This window comes from Ambystoma mexicanum, chromosome 13 (assembly GCF_040938575.1).
Source record: "Ambystoma mexicanum isolate Mex_15411 chromosome 13, UKY_AmexF1_1, whole genome shotgun sequence".
Taxonomy (NCBI): Eukaryota; Metazoa; Chordata; class Amphibia; order Caudata; family Ambystomatidae; genus Ambystoma; species Ambystoma mexicanum.
Window position 1 is genome coordinate 341867512 of NC_090938.1, and position 26549 is coordinate 341894060.

The 26549-nt window shown below is 48.2% G+C and overlaps 10 non-coding genes across 10 annotated transcripts; all 10 read right to left on the minus strand.

Annotated features, from left to right (window-relative positions):
- Window positions 1-5996: 5996 nt before the first annotated feature.
- Window positions 5997-6069, minus strand: TRNAR-ACG (transfer RNA arginine (anticodon ACG)). The gene has a single exon. It is a non-coding gene; the product is annotated as a tRNA-Arg (tRNA).
- A 311-nt stretch (window positions 6070-6380) lies between these two features.
- Window positions 6381-6453, minus strand: TRNAR-ACG (transfer RNA arginine (anticodon ACG)). The gene has a single exon. It is a non-coding gene; the product is annotated as a tRNA-Arg (tRNA).
- Window positions 6454-10979: 4526 nt separating this feature from the next.
- On the minus strand, window positions 10980-11052 carry TRNAR-ACG (transfer RNA arginine (anticodon ACG)). Its single transcript has one exon. It is a non-coding gene; the product is annotated as a tRNA-Arg (tRNA).
- A 312-nt stretch (window positions 11053-11364) lies between these two features.
- Window positions 11365-11437, minus strand: TRNAR-ACG (transfer RNA arginine (anticodon ACG)). The gene has a single exon. It is a non-coding gene; the product is annotated as a tRNA-Arg (tRNA).
- Window positions 11438-15962: 4525 nt separating this feature from the next.
- Window positions 15963-16035, minus strand: TRNAR-ACG (transfer RNA arginine (anticodon ACG)). The gene has a single exon. It is a non-coding gene; the product is annotated as a tRNA-Arg (tRNA).
- A 312-nt stretch (window positions 16036-16347) lies between these two features.
- TRNAR-ACG (transfer RNA arginine (anticodon ACG)) lies at window positions 16348-16420 on the minus strand. Its single transcript has one exon. It is a non-coding gene; the product is annotated as a tRNA-Arg (tRNA).
- Window positions 16421-20945: 4525 nt separating this feature from the next.
- On the minus strand, window positions 20946-21018 carry TRNAR-ACG (transfer RNA arginine (anticodon ACG)). Its single transcript has one exon. It is a non-coding gene; the product is annotated as a tRNA-Arg (tRNA).
- Window positions 21019-21329: 311 nt separating this feature from the next.
- On the minus strand, window positions 21330-21402 carry TRNAR-ACG (transfer RNA arginine (anticodon ACG)). Its single transcript has one exon. It is a non-coding gene; the product is annotated as a tRNA-Arg (tRNA).
- Window positions 21403-25928: 4526 nt separating this feature from the next.
- TRNAR-ACG (transfer RNA arginine (anticodon ACG)) lies at window positions 25929-26001 on the minus strand. Its single transcript has one exon. It is a non-coding gene; the product is annotated as a tRNA-Arg (tRNA).
- A 312-nt stretch (window positions 26002-26313) lies between these two features.
- On the minus strand, window positions 26314-26386 carry TRNAR-ACG (transfer RNA arginine (anticodon ACG)). The gene has a single exon. It is a non-coding gene; the product is annotated as a tRNA-Arg (tRNA).
- Between the last annotated feature and the right edge of the window lie 163 nt (window positions 26387-26549).

Below are 26549 nucleotides of genomic sequence, written 5' to 3' on the forward strand. Positions count from 1 at the left end.
ACAGTAGGATAAAACACCAATTATCCTTCGGAGACCCTTTGCCGTGTCTGGACCTTTTATGGACTGTATCAAAGCAATGCGATCAGTAGACAGGGTTCGCCCCTCTTCGGACAGCTCAAAGCCTAAATAATGGACCTTTTGTTTTACATACTGCATTTTGGCTAGGGCTACCTTGTGCTTATTCTCTGCTAAGTGCATTAGCACCAATCTGGTCACATAATGGCATTCCTCTTCGGTGGCTGCACATAATAGCAAATCATCAACATATTGTATCAGAGCAGTGTTAGCGGGTAGGGCTAGGTTATCCATCTGTGTTTTTAGTGCTTGGCTGAATATGGCGGGACTTTCTGTATATCCCTGCGGGGCTCTAGTAAATCGATACTGTCTATCTCGAAGAGTAAAACTAAACAGGTACCTGCTTTCTTCGGCAATAGGAATGCTGAAGAAGGCATTTTTCAAATCAATTACCGTAAACCATTTTGCTGTTTTGGGAATTAAAGTGAGTACACTTGAAATATTAGGGACAACTGGATATCTGGGTTCTACTATTTTGTTTATTTCTCTTAAATCAATAATAAAACGATAGGGTACGGCTTCATCACCTTTCTTGTGTACTGGAAGGATCGGAGAGTTACAAGGGCTATCATTTGTTGGCTCTACCACCCCTAACCGTATCATGTCCTGTACTATTTGATATAGTGCCTGCTCTCCCTCGTGTGATATGCGATATTGTTTTATCCTGGGCAACCTGGCACCGGGCTTTAGTTTGATTACTACTGGGGAAACATCCAATACTCCTACATCATTCCCATGAGTGGCCCATAGTTCATTCGGGATGTCTTGGAGTTCCGGGGGCAGGGTTTGCATTACTCCTATCATACTCATAGGTTTGCTTATGGTCATTCTCACTCCCTGGGGGGAGCAATATATTGTGGCCCCTAGCGTTTTTAATGCATCAATACCTAACAAGTTTTCTGGGCAGTGATTGGTCAACAGCCACCCATTCTCCCATTTTACCCCATGAAGTTCCGCTTCTACTATTTCACTTACAGGAGTCTTTATTGGATTTCCCCCAAATCCAACTGATACCTTGCTTTTATCCGATAATGGGACAGCGGGGACGGCTCTGATATTCACGGAACTGTTTCCAGCTCCTGTGTCTACCAGACATCTCAAGTTTCGGTGGGGGCCGATCCTAATAGAGGCATAAGGCCCCCTTTGGTCTATAGGAACCTGCACCACTCCCGCTATCTCATTCCGGCATCCTCAGGACATATCGCTTGTGTTATCCTGAAAATCATCGCTATAGTATACCCCTTCTCCACATTCTTCACCCTGGCATACACCTTGTACTTGTGGTGTTTGTTGTGGCTGATACAGTAGATTGGGGGGAGGCGGGGCCGGCCAGGGAACATCCCCTCTTGCTTGTCCGTCAAAGGCATTGGGTTGAGGGGGTTTAAACATTCTATTGTCTTGGTTGCCGTACCCACCAGTCCTATTTCCTGGGGCAAATGTTGTCTGTGAAGGGGGCCGTACGCCCCTTCCTCTCCCACCACTCTGGGGACACTGGGATTTCCAGTGTCCGGGTCTCTTGCAGAAGGCACATACATCTTGGGGTAGCCCATCACTCCTCCCATATAGCGCACCTCCTTGCACTGTACCTCTTCCTGTCCCTTGGCCCCCTATCATGTTGCTGCTATAGCCCTGTGACGGGCCGTTATTATTGTAGTTATACCTGCCTTGGGGCCCTTGATGCAACTGTTGCATCAACACTTTGGTTTTTAAATCCTTCTCTTGTCGTGCCTTTTGTTGTCCCTTTACTCTTTCCCCTCTTTCATAATACCTGGCCATTTCGAGGAGATCCCGGGGGTTTCTAGTCATCCATGTACTTTCTGCCCTCCTAATGTTCTCCTGAATTGGCCCGTGGAGCCCCTCTACAAAGTTTGTGGCAAAGTACCGTTGGCCCGTTTCAGACCCTATCTCTAGCCCACTGTGCGCTTTGAATGCTGCTTCATAACGCAGAAAGTACTGTGCTACCTCCTCACTTGCACCCTGTATCACAGCGGACAGTTTCTCCACATTCACATCAAATGGGGGTAACACCTTTTCTAGAGCCCTCAGGACTGCCATGCCATGCCCCCTTAGGGGTTCAGGATATTCCTCATGCAGTTTTCTATTTTTGCTCGCATCCATTACATCTTTCCATTTTATTGTTTCATTGTCTTTGGCACGAAAGGGGGTCCATATTTCTTCTGGGACAATGGCTAACAATATGTTATCTACATCCTCTACGGTAAATAACCCTGGTCTGAATAACTTTCCCACTTCTTTGTAGAATCCTGCCGGGTCTATACGGGGGTCGGGGATGGACTTGGTGATATGCATTAATTCAATTCGGGATAAAGGGACATACACATAGGTGCGCATCATGTTACCAGTGGCTGCCTCTATGGTGGGTTGGCACTCTCTCATTGGCATTAATAGTGACTTTTCTGTATTTGTTTGTTCACTCACAAGGGCCTGCACTGGTGATGAAGCAGAGGACTGGTGACTAAGAGTTTTCTCTTTTATTTTTTTATAATCTTTTAATAGTTTCTCCACCTTAGCCATCCTCCATTCTTCCGCCCCTGAATCATCCACTCTTATATTAGATAGCAGTTTCTTATCCAATTCCGTCCTAATCCTATTCCACTGGGACACATATCTAGGCTCCTTTTCCTCTTCTATATCATCCACCCTAATAAGAAGATATTTAATTACGTTTACTTGTATAGGCCAGCCAAGGCCCTCCATCAGACTCACCAGGGTGGACATGGACTGCGAGTGTATGGATGCTATCATACGATTAGCTACGTTTTGGCCCGCCTGGTCTGCATCTTTGAGTTTAGCCTCTCTTTCCCTCACCTCTCTTTCCCATGCCCTCTTTTCCTTCTCCCATTCAACACTGCCCCTTATGACTTCCTCTATTATGTCTGACATACATCCCCATAACTGAACACTGGACGCAGTCACTGGTAGTAACGCGACAGCGTCCTGATATGCTGAGGGCAGATCCGCAGTACTCTGTCCTCTCAATTTACAGTTACCCTCATGAAAGGTATATAGTTTAGTGGCCACTGTCCTAAATTCCAAAGGTGTCAAACACCCCAATTGGTCCCGTAGGCTGTCATTGAGGGGTGTGCCATACAGCCCGGTCATAAGGATTTGCAAGTCTCCATCTCTATCCTTTTCTACAGTAGTCGTTCTCCTATGGTCTATCAACCTATCTGGGTCCCCATACTTCATTGGGAATTCCACCCTTTCACCCTCACTGTCTGCCGGTGGAGCTGTAGCTCCTGGAAACAATAATTCAGTCGTTGTTTGTTCTGCTTCTAGCCCTATCACATCTTCATATCGAGGCACCGGCACGGCAGGATACATACCCCCACTGTTCTTAATCATCATATGTCTATCCAACTGATCTAGCCTCTCACCCTTCTCTTTTATCTCTAGATCATGTAATTTTTGATTTACCGTTCTCTTCTGCTCCTTTGCTTTTTGTTTATTCTGAGCATTGCGCCTGCGCATTGCTTCTACCCTCCATAGTCGTATAGCCTCAAACTGTGCGGGTCTAACCCGTCTTTTTACTAACTCTATTTCTACTTTGGATATGCGGTCCACATCAAAGGACCCGGTGTCTGGCCATTTATGCTCAATCAAATCTTTTGTGTATTCGGACCATTCTTTTAAGAACAATGTTGAATTCAATCCATGTTTAATCAACATATCAAATGCAGGGGTTCCTTCAAGAGGGGCATAGTGTCTCTTGCCTATACCACTCTTGCTGGAAGCCGCTTGACCCATTTTGTTGGTATACCGCAATTGCCTAAAACACTCACCTTTCCCAAATATGCACCTATTGGTTAACAATAATAATACATCCTCCTGGCGTATCTAACATATCATATCATCATTTCAACATTACTTCTTCATAGACGGACTTACCACCGTCCTCTTCACAAACCCTGAATCATTATTCCCTTATTCCATCATGCATCCGTCCATACCACTTATCTTAAGGGTCCCGCCAGAGTGTTCCGGACCCGAAGGGCGACAGCCTGCTGTTCCACCGCCAACGGAGCCGGAAAAACAAGGATGACGCGTTGGTTGCAATCAAAGGTGCGGATTCAGTTGTTGGGGCCCCGTGATCAATTCCTTCTCCGGTTCCGCCGCGGCGTTCCTCACCCAGTGACGGACTGTCGCTCCTTCGCGTCCCACTTCTGACACCAAAATTGTGGGTGCGATTTCTCGCCGTCCATAACCAGTACAAGAGGGACCCTGCAATAACTCAGACAGAAAAGAGCCAAGTTAACATTACTTTATTAATGCACAAGCATTCGCGAATGGGCAGCAAGTTCAAACGTCTCGCAAAGCAAGTCGTCAAAGTGCCGCGCTTTGCCCTGCACATCGTGGTCCTTTTATACCCATCTGTTTTACATTGTCATACATTGCTGCACATAGATTATGTCCACCACAAGGCGGTTCCTCCCAGTCATGACTTTGCATCAAGGTCAACAGTTCAACATCTGCTATTGTGGTTTCCTGTTATCTGTTATTCGCTCTCTCTCGTGCCCCTCTGTGTATCTCTGTGCACGAGGCTGTGCTTACTCATTCCTTCCCCACCCGTAATCTGCAGATAGTTTTAGCAGGCTCAACATGCTTCGACATACAGTGACCAAACACAATTCTTCTGTTAAAAACAAGTTCTTGCCAGGTCAGCAGGTCTCTTTCTAGTTTGCAATTGCTATTCATATATGGCCATTAAACGCCACCGTATAAAAGAGAAGGCCTCTTCTTTTAGCAAAAAGTACATTCTTTTAACGCATATGATGATTAGTACAAACTCCAAGTGTGAGCACAACATTACATATGTATGCGTACCTTCAGGGCCGATCAGAGTGGAAAGAGGTCATCCAGGCCAGGGCCTGATCAGTGATACCCGGCTTATCACGGAGACAGTTGAGCAGGATGGCATGGTTGACCGTGTCAAAGGCAGAAGAGAAATCGAGTAGGATGAGGACCCAAAAGGGATGTTAGAGTCATGGTTGGACAGCAGGTCTTCACAGGTGTTCAGGAGAGCAGTTTCCATGCTTCTGACAGCTCTGAAGCCAGGCTGATGGTCATGGAGACAACCAACAGAGTCGGTGTGAAGATTAAGCTGGGAGATGGTCAGCTTTTCCAAGAGTTTGCCCTGGAAAGGAGTGATAGAAACCTGCGAAGTTAGCCGGGCCGGAGGGGTCGGCTGTGGAATTTTTGAGAAGAGGGTGCACAAGAGAATGCTTCAGAGTGGAGGGGAAGATTCCACAGGTGATGGAATGGTTACAGAAGTCGGCCAGATTCAGAGCAAGGGTGTCAATGTGGTCCTTGATGGTTTTGGACGAACAGGGAAGAACCTGTTTTGACTGGAATCACACAATCTCCTGGGCTTGCGCCAATCTGGTTTCCAACCAAGCCACGGCAATGAATCGGCCTTACTGGACCTAAAGATTCAACAGGATGATATCAAAGATGCCAAGAAGCAAGCCCTCCTCTTGTTACTGGGCCTGTCTGCAGCCTTCGACCATGTATACATATTGAATAAATCAAAAAGGCAGCCTATGATCGAGCCAGCCAGGAGTCAACCTGGAATTAGTCAAATGTGTTATCCATTGCGCCACTGGACCGCTGCTACAGCGTTAGCAGGAGTCAGCACTTTTGTAACGAAACAGAAGTTTCCTGCTTGAGACACAGTGAGAAACGTACTTCTCATTTTTACAAGGAGAGGTAGAAAAAAACGCTACAAGCCCACAATGAGCAGGTGAGCGAGCGTGTGCCATCATGAGAAACTTAGTTCTCATTTTTCCCAGATGAGAGGTAGAAAAAACGCACTAACTACGAACAAACAATGTGCTTTTGTGTGCCATGCGTGACAAGGCTCATTTTTAAATACTTTCTAGAACAAAAAGGCAGCATGCGAACGAGCCAGCCAGGAGTCGAACCTGGAATCTTCTGCTCCGTAGGCAGACGCGTTATCCATTGCGCCACTGGCCCTCTGCTGCAGTGACTCTTGGAATCAGCACTTTTGTTACGACGCAGAGGCTCATCATGCGGATTGAGCCATCATGAGCAACTTAGTTCTCATTTTTATAAGGAGAGGTGGTTGAAAACACGCCTACGAACTGACAATGAGCAGGCGTGTGCCATGTGTTAGAGACATCATGAGAAATAACGTAGTTCCCATTTTTTCTCCCGAGTAGAGGTAGAAACACGCTGCAACAGTGACTACAAACACACAATGAGCTTCGAGTGCCTTGCGTGAGAAGGCTCATTTTTAAATACAGAACAAAAAGGCAGCATTTGAACGAGCCAGCCAGGAGTCGAACCTGGAATCTTCTGCTCCGTAGGCAGACGCGTTATCGATTGCGCCACTGGCCCGCTGCTGCACTGTGAGCTGCATTCAGCACTTTTGTTACGAACCAGAGGCTCAGGTCGGGCTGCCTGAGACATCACGAGAAACTTTGTTCTCATTTTTACAGCGAGAGGTAGGAAAAACGCTACCAACACACAATAAGCAGGCGTGTGACATGTGTTAAAGAAGGCTCATTTTTAAATACTTTATTGAAAACAATACATACAAACATCTGACAAAGAACGCATTTGGCATCAGATACTGCCCGGATTGCAACTCTCTGCACGTATTTTCTGGCGAGTTTTACGGACCAAGCATCTCATTTATTGTACTATAGCACTCACATTTTCATGCGCAAATAACAGATTTAGACTGTTTTCACTTTTTAGTATTGTACCATTTTATGTGCTCGGTGCTCTTCAGTGTTAAATCCGCGGGAGAGGATGATCTGTACCCAGATCAACCCCAAAAGTGCCATACAGATATGAAACAGATAAGGCCTGAGTGATAGGCGTGCCAAGGAGTACTCAACGTGCATGCCACAGAAACGCGAAACATGCAACAAGTGAGAGACATAAAATGGGGTTTTTCACTTTAAGAAAATAACATATAATATATTGAATACAATTTTTTGTTTACTTCTTAAAAGGTGTTTTATTGAGCTGTAGCCTTCCTCTTAGAGAGCAGGACTAAGAAGCCCGGCTGGAGCATTTCAGCACATTTTTATTTCCTTTTGGCGATCGCTGTGTCAGGGTGTTGGGTTGGGGCTCCAAGATTGCCGAACACCAGGCGAGCAGTCTATCATGGGGAACAGTTTAGTATACAACACCGGTGCGATGAAGGCACATGGCCTACTCTGCATTTTAAGCACCACCTATAAGCCGAAACCGTTGCATTGAAGTACAGGTAGGAGGGAGATGACATGTGAAGAGGGACACACGACTTGTTTTTTTTTGGGTTATTTATTTGTTAAATATTGTTGGTTGTTTATCGTCTAATTGACTGCCTTGGGCCATGCTTACCTCTTTGGCCATTCCCACCCACTCCTTGCCCCTCCCACCCAAAACTCAACCCCTGGTATCTATGTTGTTTCTAAGCAGTCTGCTGTGAGTTAATGGCTTAATTGCCGCTGTAAATGGCTACCGGTATAATAACAAAAATCTTACCCAATTCTACCTGTCCTTAACTCACTACCCCACCCCCTCTATTCCCACCTCTCCCCTCTCACCCAATCTACCCTTATCCCCACCCTACTCTACCACCACTGACTATACCCCAAACCACTCTACACCTACCCCACTCTTCGCTACCCACAATATCCCACACCACTGTACACCTACCCTACCCACTGCCCCACCCCACTGTACCCCTATCCATCAAACCACTGTAGACTGGCAAGGTGACACGAGGTCCTTTGATCCCAATAGATTTCGCCCAGCCTTTCCATATCTTCAGATCACTACCGAGTTAAGGTACGTGTTTGTTGAGTCTTAAACTTACCCCAGACCTACGCTAGTTGTTCAAGATCAGACAGGCAGTCAAAGTGAACAGGCACGCCTTTGACAGTGTCTCTTCGGATGTAGGTAGATGCACAAAGTATTCTATTCTGAGGTCCATGCATTCTGCCATGTAAGCGCCAAACAGCCCTTTCACGGGAAGACCCTTCAAAAAGTAAAGACTCCGCTTTCTGTATGTTGGCATGTAGCACGTAGCCCATCTTGGCAGATAGCGTACATCACATTGCATCTAGTGGTGGCCCCATGTTGTGATTCTTCACTTGCCAAATCATAGCAGTGCTAAAAGGTCATGGCCAAGAGGCCTCAGCGGCAGGGGATCTGCGTCCAGTGCAAATTGGCACATGCCAAAACGTCCTGAACAATGGAGAAGGCAAAGAAGTTTCATTAGTGGTGTAATGGGAGGATAAATCGTGTTCCAGATGTTGGGGACATCCCTCAGACCTGTTAAGGGCCTCCATCACACCACTGAGGAATCATCCTTGTTTGTTACTGTTTGCAATGAATGATTGAAGGAGTTGCGTATCTTCAGATCTATAGATTCCTGCTATGATATGACATGATATTGTATTTGAATCGTACTCATACACGCGTGTTTCAGAGCGTGACGAGGCAAGGGAGGGGAAGAAGGGAGGACAAAACAGCGATCTTCCTAGGCCCAGTGACATTGAGAATGCTCAAGTGCAGGGGAGAGGGAGGGAGGAAAGTGCAAGGAGAGGGGCGAGGTGGAACGTGCCGAGGAAGGGATAAAAACAACAACAACTGGTAGCGCAGCCAGCAGGGTGGCAAGTGCGAGGTTTAAAGCGCAGACAAGGGGTGTCTGATAAGTGCAGGTAAGGGCACTGTAGGGTTACAGATACAGACCCAAGTGCAAGGATTGCGTGCAAGGGTTGCCAGGAGGCAGTGCAGGTGTGCGGCTGGGTGGGCAGGGACCTTGGCCCGAAATCAGAGGGTAGCCAGGTGCACGGAGCCGAAGCAGACAGATCAGCAGGGGAGCGGAAGAGCAAAGGCAGAAGCAAAGAGGAAGGTCTTGAGGTGCTTCCGGAACCAGAGATGGTTCTCCTCAAGTTTCAGTGTGGCAGGCAGGCTGTTCCAGAGGGAGGCCCCAGCTGAGGAAAGAGATCTACCCCCAACTCGTTGCTTGGAGAAGCGACCGGCCCTGAGGGAGTTGGAGGTGGAGGAGAAAAGAGCTCGAGTGGGAAGGTATTTACGGAGGGAGAGTTGAAGGTATTTTGGACCCAGGCCCCAGTAAGCCTTGTGGACAATGCAGAGGGACTTGAATTTAACCCTTGCAGCCACTGGGAGCAATGAAAAGATTTCAGGGCTGGAGAGATACGATCCCTGGGCTTCAGACCAAGGAAACGTCTTGCAGTCCTGTTCTGGATGAGTTGCAGAGGACAGAGAGAAGAAGCAGGCAGATTTAGAAAGAGGCTGTTGCAGTAGTCTAGCCTAGAGAGAATCAGAGCTCTAGATACAGTAAGCTTCTGGGGGAAGGAGAGGAAAGGAACAATACCTCTGCAAATGTACAGTTGGTAGTTTGACTTCTTAGAGATGTCAGAGATGTGAGAAGAAAAGGAGAGTGTGGAGTCGAAGATGACCCCAAGGTTCTTAGCCTCAAAGGTGGGAGCAGGAAGAGGGCCAAGGGAGGCCGGCCAGAGAGTGGCAGGAAAGGAGGGTGCAGGTGTGCCGATGAGGAGAATCTCTGCCTAAATGGGATTAAGGCAGAGATCATTGGCGGCAGACCAGTCCTGGATGGCAGACAGACGGTCAGAGATGAGGGAGGGAAGCCTGAAAACAAGCAGAGTGTCATCCGCATAGCACTGAAAGTTGAAGCAGAGAGCTGCAATGCGGTGGGAAATGGGTGCCAGGTATTGGTTGAACAGCCAGGGAGAGAGGTTAGACCCGTGGGGAACACCACAAGTAGAGAATGAGATGGCGAAAAGGAAGGACCCAAGTTGGACCTGGGAGGGCCGATCAGAGTGGAAAGAGGTCATCCAGGCCAGGGCCTGATCAGTGATACCCGGCTTATCACGGAGACAGTTGAGCAGGATGGCATGGTTGACCGTGTCAAAGGCAGAAGAGAAATCGAGTAGGATGAGGACCCAAAAGGGATGTTAGAGTCATGGTTGGACAGCAGGTCTTCACAGGTGTTCAGGAGAGCAGTTTCCATGCTTCTGACAGCTCTGAAGCCAGGCTGATGGTCATGGAGACAACCAACAGAGTCGGTGTGAAGATTAAGCTGGGAGATGGTCAGCTTTTCCAAGAGTTTGCCCTGGAAAGGAGTGATAGAAACCTGCGAAGTTAGCCGGGCCGGAGGGGTCGGCTGTGGAATTTTTGAGAAGAGGGTGCACAAGAGAATGCTTCAGAGTGGAGGGGAAGATTCCACAGGTGATGGAATGGTTACAGAAGTCGGCCAGATTCAGAGCAAGGGTGTCAATGTGGTCCTTGATGGTTTTGGACGAACAGGGAAGAACCTGTTTTGACTGGAATCACACAATCTCCTGGGCTTGCGCCAATCTGGTTTCCAACCAAGCCACGGCACTGAATCGGCCTTACTGGACCTAAAGATTCAACAGGATGATATCAAAGATGCCAAGAAGCAAGCCCTCCTCTTGTTACTGGGCCTGTCTGCAGCCTTCGACCATGTATACATATTGAATAAATCAAAAAGGCAGCCTATGATCGAGCCAGCCAGGAGTCAACCTGGTATTAGTCAAATGTGTTATCCATTGCGCCACTGGACCGCTGCTACAGCGTGAGCAGGAGTCAGCACTTTTGTAACGAAACAGAAGTTTCCTGCTTGAGACACAGTGAGAAACGTACTTCTCATTTTTACAAGGAGAGGTAGAAAAAAACGCTACAAGCCCACAATGAGCAGGTGAGCGAGCGTGTGCCATCATGAGAAACTTAGTTCTCATTTTTCCCAGAGGAGAGGTAGAAAAAACGCACTAACTACGAACAAACAATGTGCTTTTGTGTGCCATGCGTGACAAGGCTCATTTTTAAATACTTTCTAGAACAAAAAGGCAGCATGCGAACGAGCCAGCCAGGAGTCGAACCTGGAATCTTCTGCTCCGTAGGCAGACGCGTTATCCATTGCGCCACTGGCCCTCTGCTGCAGTGACTCTTGGAATCAGCACTTTTGTTACGACGCAGAGGCTCATCATGCGGATTGAGCCATCATGAGCAACTTAGTTCTCATTTTTATAAGGAGAGGTGGTTGAAAACACGCCTACGAACTGACAATGAGCAGGCGTGTGCCATGTGTTAGAGACATCATGAGAAATAACGTAGTCCCCATTTTTTCTCCCGAGTAGAGGTAGAAACACGCTGCAACAGTGACTACAAACACACAATGAGCTTTCGAGTGCCTTGCGTGAGAAGGCTCATTTTTAAATACAGAACAAAAAGGCAGCATTTGAACGAGCCAGCCAGGAGTCGAACCTGGAATCTTCTGCTCCGTAGGCAGACGCGTTATCCATTGCGCCACTGGCCCGCTGCTGCACTGTGAGCTGCATTCAGCACTTTTGTTACGAACCAGAGGCTCAGGTCGGGCTGCCTGAGACATCACGAGAAACTTTGTTCTCATTTTTACAGCGAGAGGTAGGAAAAACGCTACCAACACACAATAAGCAGGCGTGTGACATGTGTTAAAGAAGGCTCATTTTTAAATACTTTATTGAAAACAATACATACAAACATCTGACAAAGAACGCATTTGGCATCAGATACTGCCCGGATTGCAACTCTCTGCACGTATTTTCTGGCGAGTTTTACGGACCAAGCATCTCATTTATTGTACTATAGCACTCACATTTTCATGCGCAAATAACAGATTTAGACTGTTTTCACTTTTTAGTATTGTACCATTTTATGTGCTCGGTGCTCTTCAGTGTTAAATCCGCGGGAGAGGATGATCTGTACCCAGATCAACCCCAAAAGTGCCATACAGATATGAAACAGGTAAGGCCTGAGTGATAGGCGTGCCAAGGAGTACTCGACGTGCATGCCACAGAAACGCGAAACATGCAACAAGTGAGAGACATAAAATGGGGTTTTTCACTTTAAGAAATAACATATAATATATTGAATACAATTTTTTGTTTACTTCTTAAAAGGTGTTTTATTGAGCTGTAGCCTTCCTCTTAGAGAGCAGGACTAAGAAGCCCGGCTGGAGCATTTCAGCACATTTTTATTTCCTTTTGGCGATCGCTGTGTCAGGGTGTTGGGTTGGGGCTCCAAGATTGCCGAACACCAGGCGAGCAGTCTATCATGGGGAACAGTTTAGTATACAACACCGGTGCGATGAAGGCACATGGCCTACTGTGCATTTTAAGCACCACCTATAAGCCGAAACCGTTGCATTGAAGTACAGGTAGGAGGGAGATGACATGTGAAGAGGGACACATGACTTGTTTTTTTTTGGGTTATTTATTTGTTAAATATTGTTGGTTGTTTATCGTCTAATTGACTGCCTTGGGCCATGCTTACCTCTTTGGCCATTCCCACCCACTCCTTGCCCCTCCCACCCAAAACTCAACCCCTGGTATCTATGTTGTTTCTAAGCAGTCTGCTGTGAGTTAATGGCTTAATTGCCGCTGTAAATGGCTACCGGTATAATAACAAAAATCTTACCCAATTCTACCTGTCCTTAACTCACTACCCCACCCCCTCTATTCCCACCTCTCCCCTCTCACCCAATCTACCCTTATCCCCACCCTACTCTACCACCACTGACTATACCCCAAACCACTCTACACCTACCCCACTCTTCGCTACCCACAATATCCCACACCACTGTACACCTACCCTACCCACTGCCCCACCCCACTGTACCCCTATCCATCAAACCACTGTAGACTGGCAAGGTGACACGAGGTCCTTTGATCCCAATAGATTTCGCCCAGCCTTTCCATATCTTCAGATCACTACCGAGTTAAGGTACGTGTTTGTTGAGTCTTCAACTTACCCCAGACCTACGCTAGTTGTTCAAGATCAGACAGGCAGTCAAAGTGAACAGGCACGCCTTTGACAGTGTCTCTTCGGATGTAGGTAGATGCACAAAGTATTCTATTCTGAGGTCCATGCATTCTGCCATGTAAGCGCCAAACAGCCCTTTCACGGGAAGACCCTTCAAAAAGTAAAGACTCCGCTTTCTGTATGTTGGCATGTAGCACGTAGCCCATCTTGGCAGATAGCGTACATCACATTGCATCTAGTGGTGGCCCCATGTTGTGATTCTTCACTTGCCAAATCATAGCAGTGCTAAAAGGTCATGGCCAAGAGGCCTCAGCGGCAGGGGATCTGCGTCCAGTGCAAATTGGCACATGCCAAAACGTCCTGAACAATGGAGAAGGCAAAGAAGTTTCATTAGTGGTGTAATGGGAGGATAAATCGTGTTCCAGATGTTGGGGACATCCCTCAGACCTGTTAAGGGCCTCCATCACACCACTGAGGAATCATCCTTGTTTGTTACTGTTTGCAATGAATGATTGAAGGAGTTGCGTATCTTCAGATCTATAGATTCCTGCTATGATATGACATGATATTGTATTTGAATCGTACTCATACACGCGTGTTTCAGAGCGTGACGAGGCAAGGGAGGGGAAGAAGGGAGGACAAAACAGCGATCTTCCTAGGCCCAGTGACATTGAGAATGCTCAAGTGCAGGGGAGAGGGAGGGAGGAAAGTGCAAGGAGAGGGGCGAGGTGGAACGTGCCGAGGAAGGGATAAAAACAACAACAACTGGTAGCGCAGCCAGCAGGGTGGCAAGTGCGAGGTTTAAAGCGCAGACAAGGGGTGTCTGATAAGTGCAGGTAAGGGCACTGTAGGGTTACAGATACAGACCCAAGTGCAAGGATTGCGTGCAAGGGTTGCCAGGAGGCAGTGCAGGTGTGCGGCTGGGTGGGCAGGGACCTTGGCCCGAAATCAGAGGGTAGCCAGGTGCACGGAGCCGAAGCAGACAGATCAGCAGGGGAGCGGAAGAGCAAAGGCAGAAGCAAAGAGGAAGGTCTTGAGGTGCTTCCGGAACCAGAGATGGTTCTCCTCAAGTTTCAGTGTGGCAGGCAGGCTGTTCCAGAGGGAGGCCCCAGCTGAGGAAAGAGATCTACCCCCAACTCGTTGCTTGGAGAAGCGACCGGCCCTGAGGGAGTTGGAGGTGGAGGAGAAAAGAGCTCGAGTGGGAAGGTATTTACGGAGGGAGAGTTGAAGGTATTTTGGACCCAGGCCCCAGTAAGCCTTGTGGACAATGCAGAGGGACTTGAATTTAACCCTTGCAGCCACTGGGAGCAATGAAAAGATTTCAGGGCTGGAGAGATACGATCCCTGGGCTTCAGACCAAGGAAACATCTTGCAGTCCTGTTCTGGATGAGTTGCAGAGGACAGAGAGAAGAAGCAGGCAGATTTAGAAAGAGGCTGTTGCAGTAGTCTAGCCTAGAGAGAATCAGAGCTCTAGATACAGTAAGCTTCTGGGGGAAGGAGAGGAAAGGAACAATACCTCTGCAAATGTACAGTTGGTAGTTTGACTTCTTAGAGATGTCAGAGATGTGAGAAGAAAAGGAGAGTGTGGAGTCGAAGATGACCCCAAGGTTCTTAGCCTCAAAGGTGGGAGCAGGAAGAGGGCCAAGGGAGGCCGGCCAGAGAGTGGCAGGAAAGGAGGGTGCAGGTGTGCCGATGAGGAGAATCTCTGCCTAAATGGGATTAAGGCAGAGATCATTGGCGGCAGACCAGTCCTGGATGGCAGACAGACGGTCAGAGATGAGGGAGGGAAGCCTGAAAACAAGCAGAGTGTCATCCGCATAGCACTGAAAGTTGAAGCAGAGAGCTGCAATGCGGTGGGAAATGGGTGCCAGGTATTGGTTGAACAGCCAGGGAGAGAGGTTAGACCCGTGGGGAACACCACAAGTAGAGAATGAGATGGCGAAAAGGAAGGACCCAAGTTGGACCTGGGAGGGCCGATCAGAGTGGAAAGAGGTCATCCAGGCCAGGGCCTGATCAGTGATACCCGGCTTATCACGGAGACAGTTGAGCAGGATGGCATGGTTGACCGTGTCAAAGGCAGAAGAGAAATCGAGTAGGATGAGGACCCAAAAGGGATGTTAGAGTCATGGTTGGACAGCAGGTCTTCACAGGTGTTCAGGAGAGCAGTTTCCATGCTTCTGACAGCTCTGAAGCCAGGCTGATGGTCATGGAGACAACCAACAGAGTCGGTGTGAAGATTAAGCTGGGAGATGGTCAGCTTTTCCAAGAGTTTGCCCTGGAAAGGAGTGATAGAAACCTGCGAAGTTAGCCGGGCCGGAGGGGTCGGCTGTGGAATTTTTGAGAAGAGGGTGCACAAGAGAATGCTTCAGAGTGGAGGGGAAGATTCCACAGGTGATGGAATGGTTACAGAAGTCGGCCAGATTCAGAGCAAGGGTGTCAATGTGGTCCTTGATGGTTTTGGACGAACAGGGAAGAACCTGTTTTGACTGGAATCACACAATCTCCTGGGCTTGCGCCAATCTGGTTTCCAACCAAGCCACGGCACTGAATCGGCCTTACTGGACCTAAAGATTCAACAGGATGATATCAAAGATGCCAAGAAGCAAGCCCTCCTCTTGTTACTGGGCCTGTCTGCAGCCTTCGACCATGTATACATATTGAATAAATCAAAAAGGCAGCCTATGATCGAGCCAGCCAGGAGTCAACCTGGTATTAGTCAAATGTGTTATCCATTGCGCCACTGGACCGCTGCTACAGCGTGAGCAGGAGTCAGCACTTTTGTAACGAAACAGAAGTTTCCTGCTTGAGACACAGTGAGAAACGTACTTCTCATTTTTACAAGGAGAGGTAGAAAAAAACGCTACAAGCCCACAATGAGCAGGTGAGCGAGCGTGTGCCATCATGAGAAACTTAGTTCTCATTTTTCCCAGAGGAGAGGTAGAAAAAACGCACTAACTACGAACAAACAATGTGCTTTTGTGTGCCATGCGTGACAAGGCTCATTTTTAAATACTTTCTAGAACAAAAAGGCAGCATGCGAACGAGCCAGCCAGGAGTCGAACCTGGAATCTTCTGCTCCGTAGGCAGACGCGTTATCCATTGCGCCACTGGCCCTCTGCTGCAGTGACTCTTGGAATCAGCACTTTTGTTACGACGCAGAGGCTCATCATGCGGATTGAGCCATCATGAGCAACTTAGTTCTCATTTTTATAAGGAGAGGTGGTTGAAAACACGCCTACGAACTGACAATGAGCAGGCGTGTGCCATGTGTTAGAGACATCATGAGAAATAACGTAGTCCCCATTTTTTCTCCCGAGTAGAGGTAGAAACACGCTGCAACAGTGACTACAAACACACAATGAGCTTTCGAGTGCCTTGCGTGAGAAGGCTCATTTTTAAATACAGAACAAAAAGGCAGCATTTGAACGAGCCAGCCAGGAGTCGAACCTGGAATCTTCTGCTCCGTAGGCAGACGCGTTATCCATTGCGCCACTGGCCCGCTGCTGCACTGTGAGCTGCATTCAGCACTTTTGTTACGAACCAGAGGCTCAGGTCGGGCTGCCTGAGACATCACGAGAAACTTTGTTCTCATTTTTACAGCGAGAGGTAGGAAAAACGCTACCAACACACAATAAGCAGGCGTGTGACATGTGTTAAAGAAGGCTCATTTTTAAATACTTTATTGAAAACAATACATACAAACATCTGACAAAGAACGCATTTGGCATCAGATACTGCCCGGATTGCAACTCTCTGCACGTATTTTCTGGCGAGTTTTACGGACCAAGCATCTCATTTATTGTACTATAGCACTCACATTTTCATGCGCAAATAACAGATTTAGACTGTTTTCACTTTTTAGTATTGTACCATTTTATGTGCTCGGTGCTCTTCAGTGTTAAATCCGCGGGAGAGGATGATCTGTACCCAGATCAACCCCAAAAGTGCCATACAGATATGAAACAGGTAAGGCCTGAGTGATAGGCGTGCCAAGGAGTACTCGACGTGCATGCCACAGAAACGCGAAACATGCAACAAGTGAGAGACATAAAATGGGGTTTTTCACTTTAAGAAATAACATATAATATATTGAATACAATTTTTTGTTTACTTCTTAAAAGGTGTTTTATTGAGCTGTAGCCTTCCTCTTAGAGAGCAGGACTAAGAAGCCCGGCTGGAGCATTTCAGCACATTTTTATTTCCTTTTGGCGATCGCTGTGTCAGGGTGTTGGGTTGGGGCTCCAAGATTGCCGAACACCAGGCGAGCAGTCTATCATGGGGAACAGTTTAGTATACAACACCGGTGCGATGAAGGCACATGGCCTACTGTGCATTTTAAGCACCACCTATAAGCCGAAACCGTTGCATTGAAGTACAGGTAGGAGGGAGATGACATGTGAAGAGGGACACATGACTTGTTTTTTTTTGGGTTATTTATTTGTTAAATATTGTTGGTTGTTTATCGTCTAATTGACTGCCTTGGGCCATGCTTACCTCTTTGGCCATTCCCACCCACTCCTTGCCCCTCCCACCCAAAACTCAACCCCTGGTATCTATGTTGTTTCTAAGCAGTCTGCTGTGAGTTAATGGCTTAATTGCCGCTGTAAATGGCTACCGGTATAATAACAAAAATCTTACCCAATTCTACCTGTCCTTAACTCACTACCCCACCCCCTCTATTCCCACCTCTCCCCTCTCACCCAATCTACCCTTATCCCCACCCTACTCTACCACCACTGACTATACCCCAAACCACTCTACACCTACCCCACTCTTCGCTACCCACAATATCCCACACCACTGTACACCTACCCTACCCACTGCCCCACCCCACTGTACCCCTATCCATCAAACCACTGTAGACTGGCAAGGTGACACGAGGTCCTTTGATCCCAATAGATTTCGCCCAGCCTTTCCATATCTTCAGATCACTACCGAGTTAAGGTACGTGTTTGTTGAGTCTTCAACTTACCCCAGACCTACGCTAGTTGTTCAAGATCAGACAGGCAGTCAAAGTGAACAGGCACGCCTTTGACAGTGTCTCTTCGGATGTAGGTAGATGCACAAAGTATTCTATTCTGAGGTCCATGCATTCTGCCATGTAAGCGCCAAACAGCCCTTTCACGGGAAGACCCTTCAAAAAGTAAAGACTCCGCTTTCTGTATGTTGGCATGTAGCACGTAGCCCATCTTGGCAGATAGCGTACATCACATTGCATCTAGTGGTGGCCCCATGTTGTGATTCTTCACTTGCCAAATCATAGCAGTGCTAAAAGGTCATGGCCAAGAGGCCTCAGCGGCAGGGGATCTGCGTCCAGTGCAAATTGGCACATGCCAAAACGTCCTGAACAATGGAGAAGGCAAAGAAGTTTCATTAGTGGTGTAATGGGAGGATAAATCGTGTTCCAGATGTTGGGGACATCCCTCAGACCTGTTAAGGGCCTCCATCACACCACTGAGGAATCATCCTTGTTTGTTACTGTTTGCAATGAATGATTGAAGGAGTTGCGTATCTTCAGATCTATAGATTCCTGCTATGATATGACATGATATTGTATTTGAATCGTACTCATACACGCGTGTTTCAGAGCGTGACGAGGCAAGGGAGGGGAAGAAGGGAGGACAAAACAGCGATCTTCCTAGGCCCAGTGACATTGAGAATGCTCAAGTGCAGGGGAGAGGGAGGGAGGAAAGTGCAAGGAGAGGGGCGAGGTGGAACGTGCCGAGGAAGGGATAAAAACAACAACAACTGGTAGCGCAGCCAGCAGGGTGGCAAGTGCGAGGTTTAAAGCGCAGACAAGGGGTGTCTGATAAGTGCAGGTAAGGGCACTGTAGGGTTACAGATACAGACCCAAGTGCAAGGATTGCGTGCAAGGGTTGCCAGGAGGCAGTGCAGGTGTGCGGCTGGGTGGGCAGGGACCTTGGCCCGAAATCAGAGGGTAGCCAGGTGCACGGAGCCGAAGCAGACAGATCAGCAGGGGAGCGGAAGAGCAAAGGCAGAAGCAAAGAGGAAGGTCTTGAGGTGCTTCCGGAACCAGAGATGGTTCTCCTCAAGTTTCAGTGTGGCAGGCAGGCTGCTCCAGAGGGAGGCCCCAGCTGAGGAAAGAGATCTACCCCCAACTCGTTGCTTGGAGAAGCGACCGGCCCTGAGGGAGTTGGAGGTGGAGGAGAAAAGAGCTCGAGTGGGAAGGTATTTACGGAGGGAGAGTTGAAGGTATTTTGGACCCAGGCCCCAGTAAGCCTTGTGGACAATGCAGAGGGACTTGAATTTAACCCTTGCAGCCACTGGGAGCAATGAAAAGATTTCAGGGCTGGAGAGATACGATCCCTGGGCTCCAGACCAAGGAAACGTCTTGCAGTCCTTTTCTAGATGAGTTTCAGAGGACAGAGAGAAGAAGCAGGCAGATTTAGAAAGAGGCTGTTGCAGTAGTCTAGCCTAGAGAGAATCAGAGCTCTAGATACAGTAAGCTTCTGGGGGAAGGAGAGGAAAGGAACAATACCTCTGCAAATGTACAGTTGGTAGTTTGACTTCTTAGAGATGTCAGAGATGTGAGAAGAAAAGGAGAGTGTGGAGTCGAAGATGACCCCAAGGTTCTTAGCCTCAAAGGTGGGAGCAGGAAGAGGGCCAAGGGAGGCCGGCCAGAGAGTGGCAGGAAAGGAGGGTGCAGGTGTGCCGATGAGGAGAATCTCTGCCTAAATGGGATTAAGGCAGAGATCATTGGCGGCAGACCAGTCCTGGATGGCAGACAGACGGTCAGAGATGAGGGAGGGAAGCCTGAAAACAAGCAGAGTGTCATCCGCATAGCACTGAAAGTTGAAGCAGAGAGCTGCAATGCGGTGGGCAATGGGTGCCAGGTATTGGTTGAACAGCCAGGGAGAGAGGTTAGACCCGTGGGGAACACCACAAGTAGAGAATGAGATGGCGAAAAGGAAGGACCCAAGTTGGACCTGGGAGGGCCGATCAGAGTGGAAAGAGGTCATCCAGGCCAGGGCCTGATCAGTGATACCCGGCTTATCACGGAGACAGTTGAGCAGGATGGCATGGTTGACCGTGTCAAAGGCAGAAGAGAAATCGAGTAGGATGAGGACCCAAAAGGGATGTTAGAGTCATGGTTGGACAGCAGGTCTTCACAGGTGTTCAGGAGAGCAGTTTCCATGCTTCTGACAGCTCTGAAGCCAGGCTGATGGTCATGGAGACAACCAACAGAGTCGGTGTGAAGATTAAGCTGGGAGATGGTCAGCTTTTCCAAGAGTTTGCCCTGGAAAGGAGTGATAGAAACCTGCGAAGTTAGCCGGGCCGGAGGGGTCGGCTGTGGAATTTTTGAGAAGAGGGTGCACAAGAGAATGCTTCAGAGTGGAGGGGAAGATTCCACAGGTGATGGAATGGTTACAGAAGTCGGCCAGATTCAGAGCAAGGGTGTCAATGTGGTCCTTGATGGTTTTGGACGAACAGGGAAGAACCTGTTTTGACTGGAATCACACAATCTCCTGGGCTTGCGCCAATCTGGTTTCCAACCAAGCCACGGCAATGAATCGGCCTTACTGGACCTAAAGATTCAACAGGATGATATCAAAGATGCCAAGAAGCAAGCCCTCCTCTTGTTACTGGGCCTGTCTGCAGCCTTCGACCATGTATACATATTGAATAAATCAAAAAGGCAGCCTATGATCGAGCCAGCCAGGAGTCAACCTGGAATTAGTCAAATGTGTTATCCATTGCGCCACTGGACCGCTGCTACAGCGTTAGCAGGAGTCAGCACTTTTGTAACGAAACAGAAGTTTCCTGCTTGAGACACAGTGAGAAACGTACTTCTCATTTTTACAAGGAGAGGTAGAAAAAAACGCTACAAGCCCACAATGAGCAGGTGAGCGAGCGTGTGCCATCATGAGAAACTTAGTTCTCATTTTTCCCAGATGAGAGGTAGAAAAAACGCACTAACTACGAACAAACAATGTGCTTTTGTGTGCCATGCGTGACAAGGCTCATTTTTAAATACTTTCTAGAACAAAAAGGCAGCATGCGAACGAGCCAGCCAGGAGTCGAACCTGGAATCTTCTGCTCCGTAGGCAGACGCGTTATCCATTGCGCCACTGGCCCTCTGCTGCAGTGACTCTTGGAATCAGCACTTTTGTTACGACGCAGAGGCTCATCATGCGGATTGAGCCATCATGAGCAACTTAGTTCTCATTTTTATAAGGAGAGGTGGTTGAAAACACGCCTACGAACTGACAATGAGCAGGCGTGTGCCATGTGTTAGAGACATCATGAGAAATAACGTAGTTCCCATTTTTTCTCCCGAGTAGAGGTAGAAACACGCTGCAACAGTGACTACAAACACACAATGAGCTTCGAGTGCCTTGCGTGAGAAGGCTCATTTTTAAATACAGAACAAAAAGGCAGCATTTGAACGAGCCAGCCAGGAGTCGAACCTGGAATCTTCTGCTCCGTAGGCAGACGCGTTATCGATTGCGCCACTGGCCCGCTGCTGCACTGTGAGCTGCATTCAGCACTTTTGTTACGAACCAGAGGCTCAGGTCGGGCTGCCTGAGACATCACGAGAAACTTTGTTCTCATTTTTACAGCGAGAGGTAGGAAAAACGCTACCAACACACAATAAGCAGGCGTGTGACATGTGTTAAAGAAGGCTCATTTTTAAATACTTTATTGAAAACAATACATACAAACATCTGACAAAGAACGCATTTGGCATCAGATACTGCCCGGATTGCAACTCTCTGCACGTATTTTCTGGCGAGTTTTACGGACCAAGCATCTCATTTATTGTACTATAGCACTCACATTTTCATGCGCAAATAACAGATTTAGACTGTTTTCACTTTTTAGTATTGTACCATTTTATGTGCTCGGTGCTCTTCAGTGTTAAATCCGCGGGAGAGGATGATCTGTACCCAGATCAACCCCAAAAGTGCCATACAGATATGAAACAGATAAGGCCTGAGTGATAGGCGTGCCAAGGAGTACTCAACGTGCATGCCACAGAAACGCGAAACATGCAACAAGTGAGAGACATAAAATGGGGTTTTTCACTTTAAGAAAATAACATATAATATATTGAATACAATTTTTTGTTTACTTCTTAAAAGGTGTTTTATTGAGCTGTAGCCTTCCTCTTAGAGAGCAGGACTAAGAAGCCCGGCTGGAGCATTTCAGCACATTTTTATTTCCTTTTGGCGATCGCTGTGTCAGGGTGTTGGGTTGGGGCTCCAAGATTGCCGAACACCAGGCGAGCAGTCTATCATGGGGAACAGTTTAGTATACAACACCGGTGCGATGAAGGCACATGGCCTACTCTGCATTTTAAGCACCACCTATAAGCCGAAACCGTTGCATTGAAGTACAGGTAGGAGGGAGATGACATGTGAAGAGGGACACACGACTTGTTTTTTTTTGGGTTATTTATTTGTTAAATATTGTTGGTTGTTTATCGTCTAATTGACTGCCTTGGGCCATGCTTACCTCTTTGGCCATTCCCACCCACTCCTTGCCCCTCCCACCCAAAACTCAACCCCTGGTATCTATGTTGTTTCTAAGCAGTCTGCTGTGAGTTAATGGCTTAATTGCCGCTGTAAATGGCTACCGGTATAATAACAAAAATCTTACCCAATTCTACCTGTCCTTAACTCACTACCCCACCCCCTCTATTCCCACCTCTCCCCTCTCACCCAATCTACCCTTATCCCCACCCTACTCTACCACCACTGACTATACCCCAAACCACTCTACACCTACCCCACTCTTCGCTACCCACAATATCCCACACCACTGTACACCTACCCTACCCACTGCCCCACCCCACTGTACCCCTATCCATCAAACCACTGTAGACTGGCAAGGTGACACGAGGTCCTTTGATCCCAATAGATTTCGCCCAGCCTTTCCATATCTTCAGATCACTACCGAGTTAAGGTACGTGTTTGTTGAGTCTTAAACTTACCCCAGACCTACGCTAGTTGTTCAAGATCAGACAGGCAGTCAAAGTGAACAGGCACGCCTTTGACAGTGTCTCTTCGGATGTAGGTAGATGCACAAAGTATTCTATTCTGAGGTCCATGCATTCTGCCATGTAAGCGCCAAACAGCCCTTTCACGGGAAGACCCTTCAAAAAGTAAAGACTCCGCTTTCTGTATGTTGGCATGTAGCACGTAGCCCATCTTGGCAGATAGCGTACATCACATTGCATCTAGTGGTGGCCCCATGTTGTGATTCTTCACTTGCCAAATCATAGCAGTGCTAAAAGGTCATGGCCAAGAGGCCTCAGCGGCAGGGGATCTGCGTCCAGTGCAAATTGGCACATGCCAAAACGTCCTGAACAATGGAGAAGGCAAAGAAGTTTCATTAGTGGTGTAATGGGAGGATAAATCGTGTTCCAGATGTTGGGGACATCCCTCAGACCTGTTAAGGGCCTCCATCACACCACTGAGGAATCATCCTTGTTTGTTACTGTTTGCAATGAATGATTGAAGGAGTTGCGTATCTTCAGATCTATAGATTCCTGCTATGATATGACATGATATTGTATTTGAATCGTACTCATACACGCGTGTTTCAGAGCGTGACGAGGCAAGGGAGGGGAAGAAGGGAGGACAAAACAGCGATCTTCCTAGGCCCAGTGACATTGAGAATGCTCAAGTGCAGGGGAGAGGGAGGGAGGAAAGTGCAAGGAGAGGGGCGAGGTGGAACGTGCCGAGGAAGGGATAAAAACAACAACAACTGGTAGCGCAGCCAGCAGGGTGGCAAGTGCGAGGTTTAAAGCGCAGACAAGGGGTGTCTGATAAGTGCAGGTAAGGGCACTGTAGGGTTACAGATACAGACCCAAGTGCAAGGATTGCGTGCAAGGGTTGCCAGGAGGCAGTGCAGGTGTGCGGCTGGGTGGGCAGGGACCTTGGCCCGAAATCAGAGGGTAGCCAGGTGCACGGAGCCGAAGCAGACAGATCAGCAGGGGAGCGGAAGAGCAAAGGCAGAAGCAAAGAGGAAGGTCTTGAGGTGCTTCCGGAACCAGAGATGGTTCTCCTCAAGTTTCAGTGTGGCAGGCAGGCTGTTCCAGAGGGAGGCCCCAGCTGAGGAAAGAGATCTACCCCCAACTCGTTGCTTGGAGAAGCGACCGGCCCTGAGGGAGTTGGAGGTGGAGGAGAAAAGAGCTCGAGTGGGAAGGTATTTACGGAGGGAGAGTTGAAGGTATTTTGGACCCAGGCCCCAGTAAGCCTTGTGGACAATGCAGAGGGACTTGAATTTAACCCTTGCAGCCACTGGGAGCAATGAAAAGATTTCAGGGCTGGAGAGATACGATCCCTGGGCTTCAGACCAAGGAAACGTCTTGCAGTCCTGTTCTGGATGAGTTGCAGAGGACAGAGAGAAGAAGCAGGCAGATTTAGAAAGAGGCTGTTGCAGTAGTCTAGCCTAGAGAGAATCAGAGCTCTAGATACAGTAAGCTTCTGGGGGAAGGAGAGGAAAGGAACAATACCTCTGCAAATGTACAGTTGGTAGTTTGACTTCTTAGAGATGTCAGAGATGTGAGAAGAAAAGGAGAGTGTGGAGTCGAAGATGACCCCAAGGTTCTTAGCCTCAAAGGTGGGAGCAGGAAGAGGGCCAAGGGAGGCCGGCCAGAGAGTGGCAGGAAAGGAGGGTGCAGGTGTGCCGATGAGGAGAATCTCTGCCTAAATGGGATTAAGGCAGAGATCATTGGCGGCAGACCAGTCCTGGATGGCAGACAGACGGTCAGAGATGAGGGAGGGAAGCCTGAAAACAAGCAGAGTGTCATCCGCATAGCACTGAAAGTTGAAGCAGAGAGCTGCAATGCGGTGGGAAATGGGTGCCAGGTATTGGTTGAACAGCCAGGGAGAGAGGTTAGACCCGTGGGGAACACCACAAGTAGAGAATGAGATGGCGAAAAGGAAGGACCCAAGTTGGACCTGGGAGGGCCGATCAGAGTGGAAAGAGGTCATCCAGGCCAGGGCCTGATCAGTGATACCCGGCTTATCACGGAGACAGTTGAGCAGGATGGCATGGTTGACCGTGTCAAAGGCAGAAGAGAAATCGAGTAGGATGAGGACCCAAAAGGGATGTTAGAGTCATGGTTGGACAGCAGGTCTTCACAGGTGTTCAGGAGAGCAGTTTCCATGCTTCTGACAGCTCTGAAGCCAGGCTGATGGTCATGGAGACAACCAACAGAGTCGGTGTGAAGATTAAGCTGGGAGATGGTCAGCTTTTCCAAGAGTTTGCCCTGGAAAGGAGTGATAGAAACCTGCGAAGTTAGCCGGGCCGGAGGGGTCGGCTGTGGAATTTTTGAGAAGAGGGTGCACAAGAGAATGCTTCAGAGTGGAGGGGAAGATTCCACAGGTGATGGAATGGTTACAGAAGTCGGCCAGATTCAGAGCAAGGGTGTCAATGTGGTCCTTGATGGTTTTGGACGAACAGGGAAGAACCTGTTTTGACTGGAATCACACAATCTCCTGGGCTTGCGCCAATCTGGTTTCCAACCAAGCCACGGCACTGAATCGGCCTTACTGGACCTAAAGATTCAACAGGATGATATCAAAGATGCCAAGAAGCAAGCCCTCCTCTTGTTACTGGGCCTGTCTGCAGCCTTCGACCATGTATACATATTGAATAAATCAAAAAGGCAGCCTATGATCGAGCCAGCCAGGAGTCAACCTGGTATTAGTCAAATGTGTTATCCATTGCGCCACTGGACCGCTGCTACAGCGTGAGCAGGAGTCAGCACTTTTGTAACGAAACAGAAGTTTCCTGCTTGAGACACAGTGAGAAACGTACTTCTCATTTTTACAAGGAGAGGTAGAAAAAAACGCTACAAGCCCACAATGAGCAGGTGAGCGAGCGTGTGCCATCATGAGAAACTTAGTTCTCATTTTTCCCAGAGGAGAGGTAGAAAAAACGCACTAACTACGAACAAACAATGTGCTTTTGTGTGCCATGCGTGACAAGGCTCATTTTTAAATACTTTCTAGAACAAAAAGGCAGCATGCGAACGAGCCAGCCAGGAGTCGAACCTGGAATCTTCTGCTCCGTAGGCAGACGCGTTATCCATTGCGCCACTGGCCCTCTGCTGCAGTGACTCTTGGAATCAGCACTTTTGTTACGACGCAGAGGCTCATCATGCGGATTGAGCCATCATGAGCAACTTAGTTCTCATTTTTATAAGGAGAGGTGGTTGAAAACACGCCTACGAACTGACAATGAGCAGGCGTGTGCCATGTGTTAGAGACATCATGAGAAATAACGTAGTCCCCATTTTTTCTCCCGAGTAGAGGTAGAAACACGCTGCAACAGTGACTACAAACACACAATGAGCTTTCGAGTGCCTTGCGTGAGAAGGCTCATTTTTAAATACAGAACAAAAAGGCAGCATTTGAACGAGCCAGCCAGGAGTCGAACCTGGAATCTTCTGCTCCGTAGGCAGACGCGTTATCCATTGCGCCACTGGCCCTCTGCTGCAGTGACTCTTGGAATCAGCACTTTTGTTACGACGCAGAGGCTCATCATGCGGATTGAGCCATCATGAGCAACTTAGTTCTCATTTTTATAAGGAGAGGTGGTTGAAAACACGCCTACGAACTGACAATGAGCAGGCGTGTGCCATGTGTTAGAGA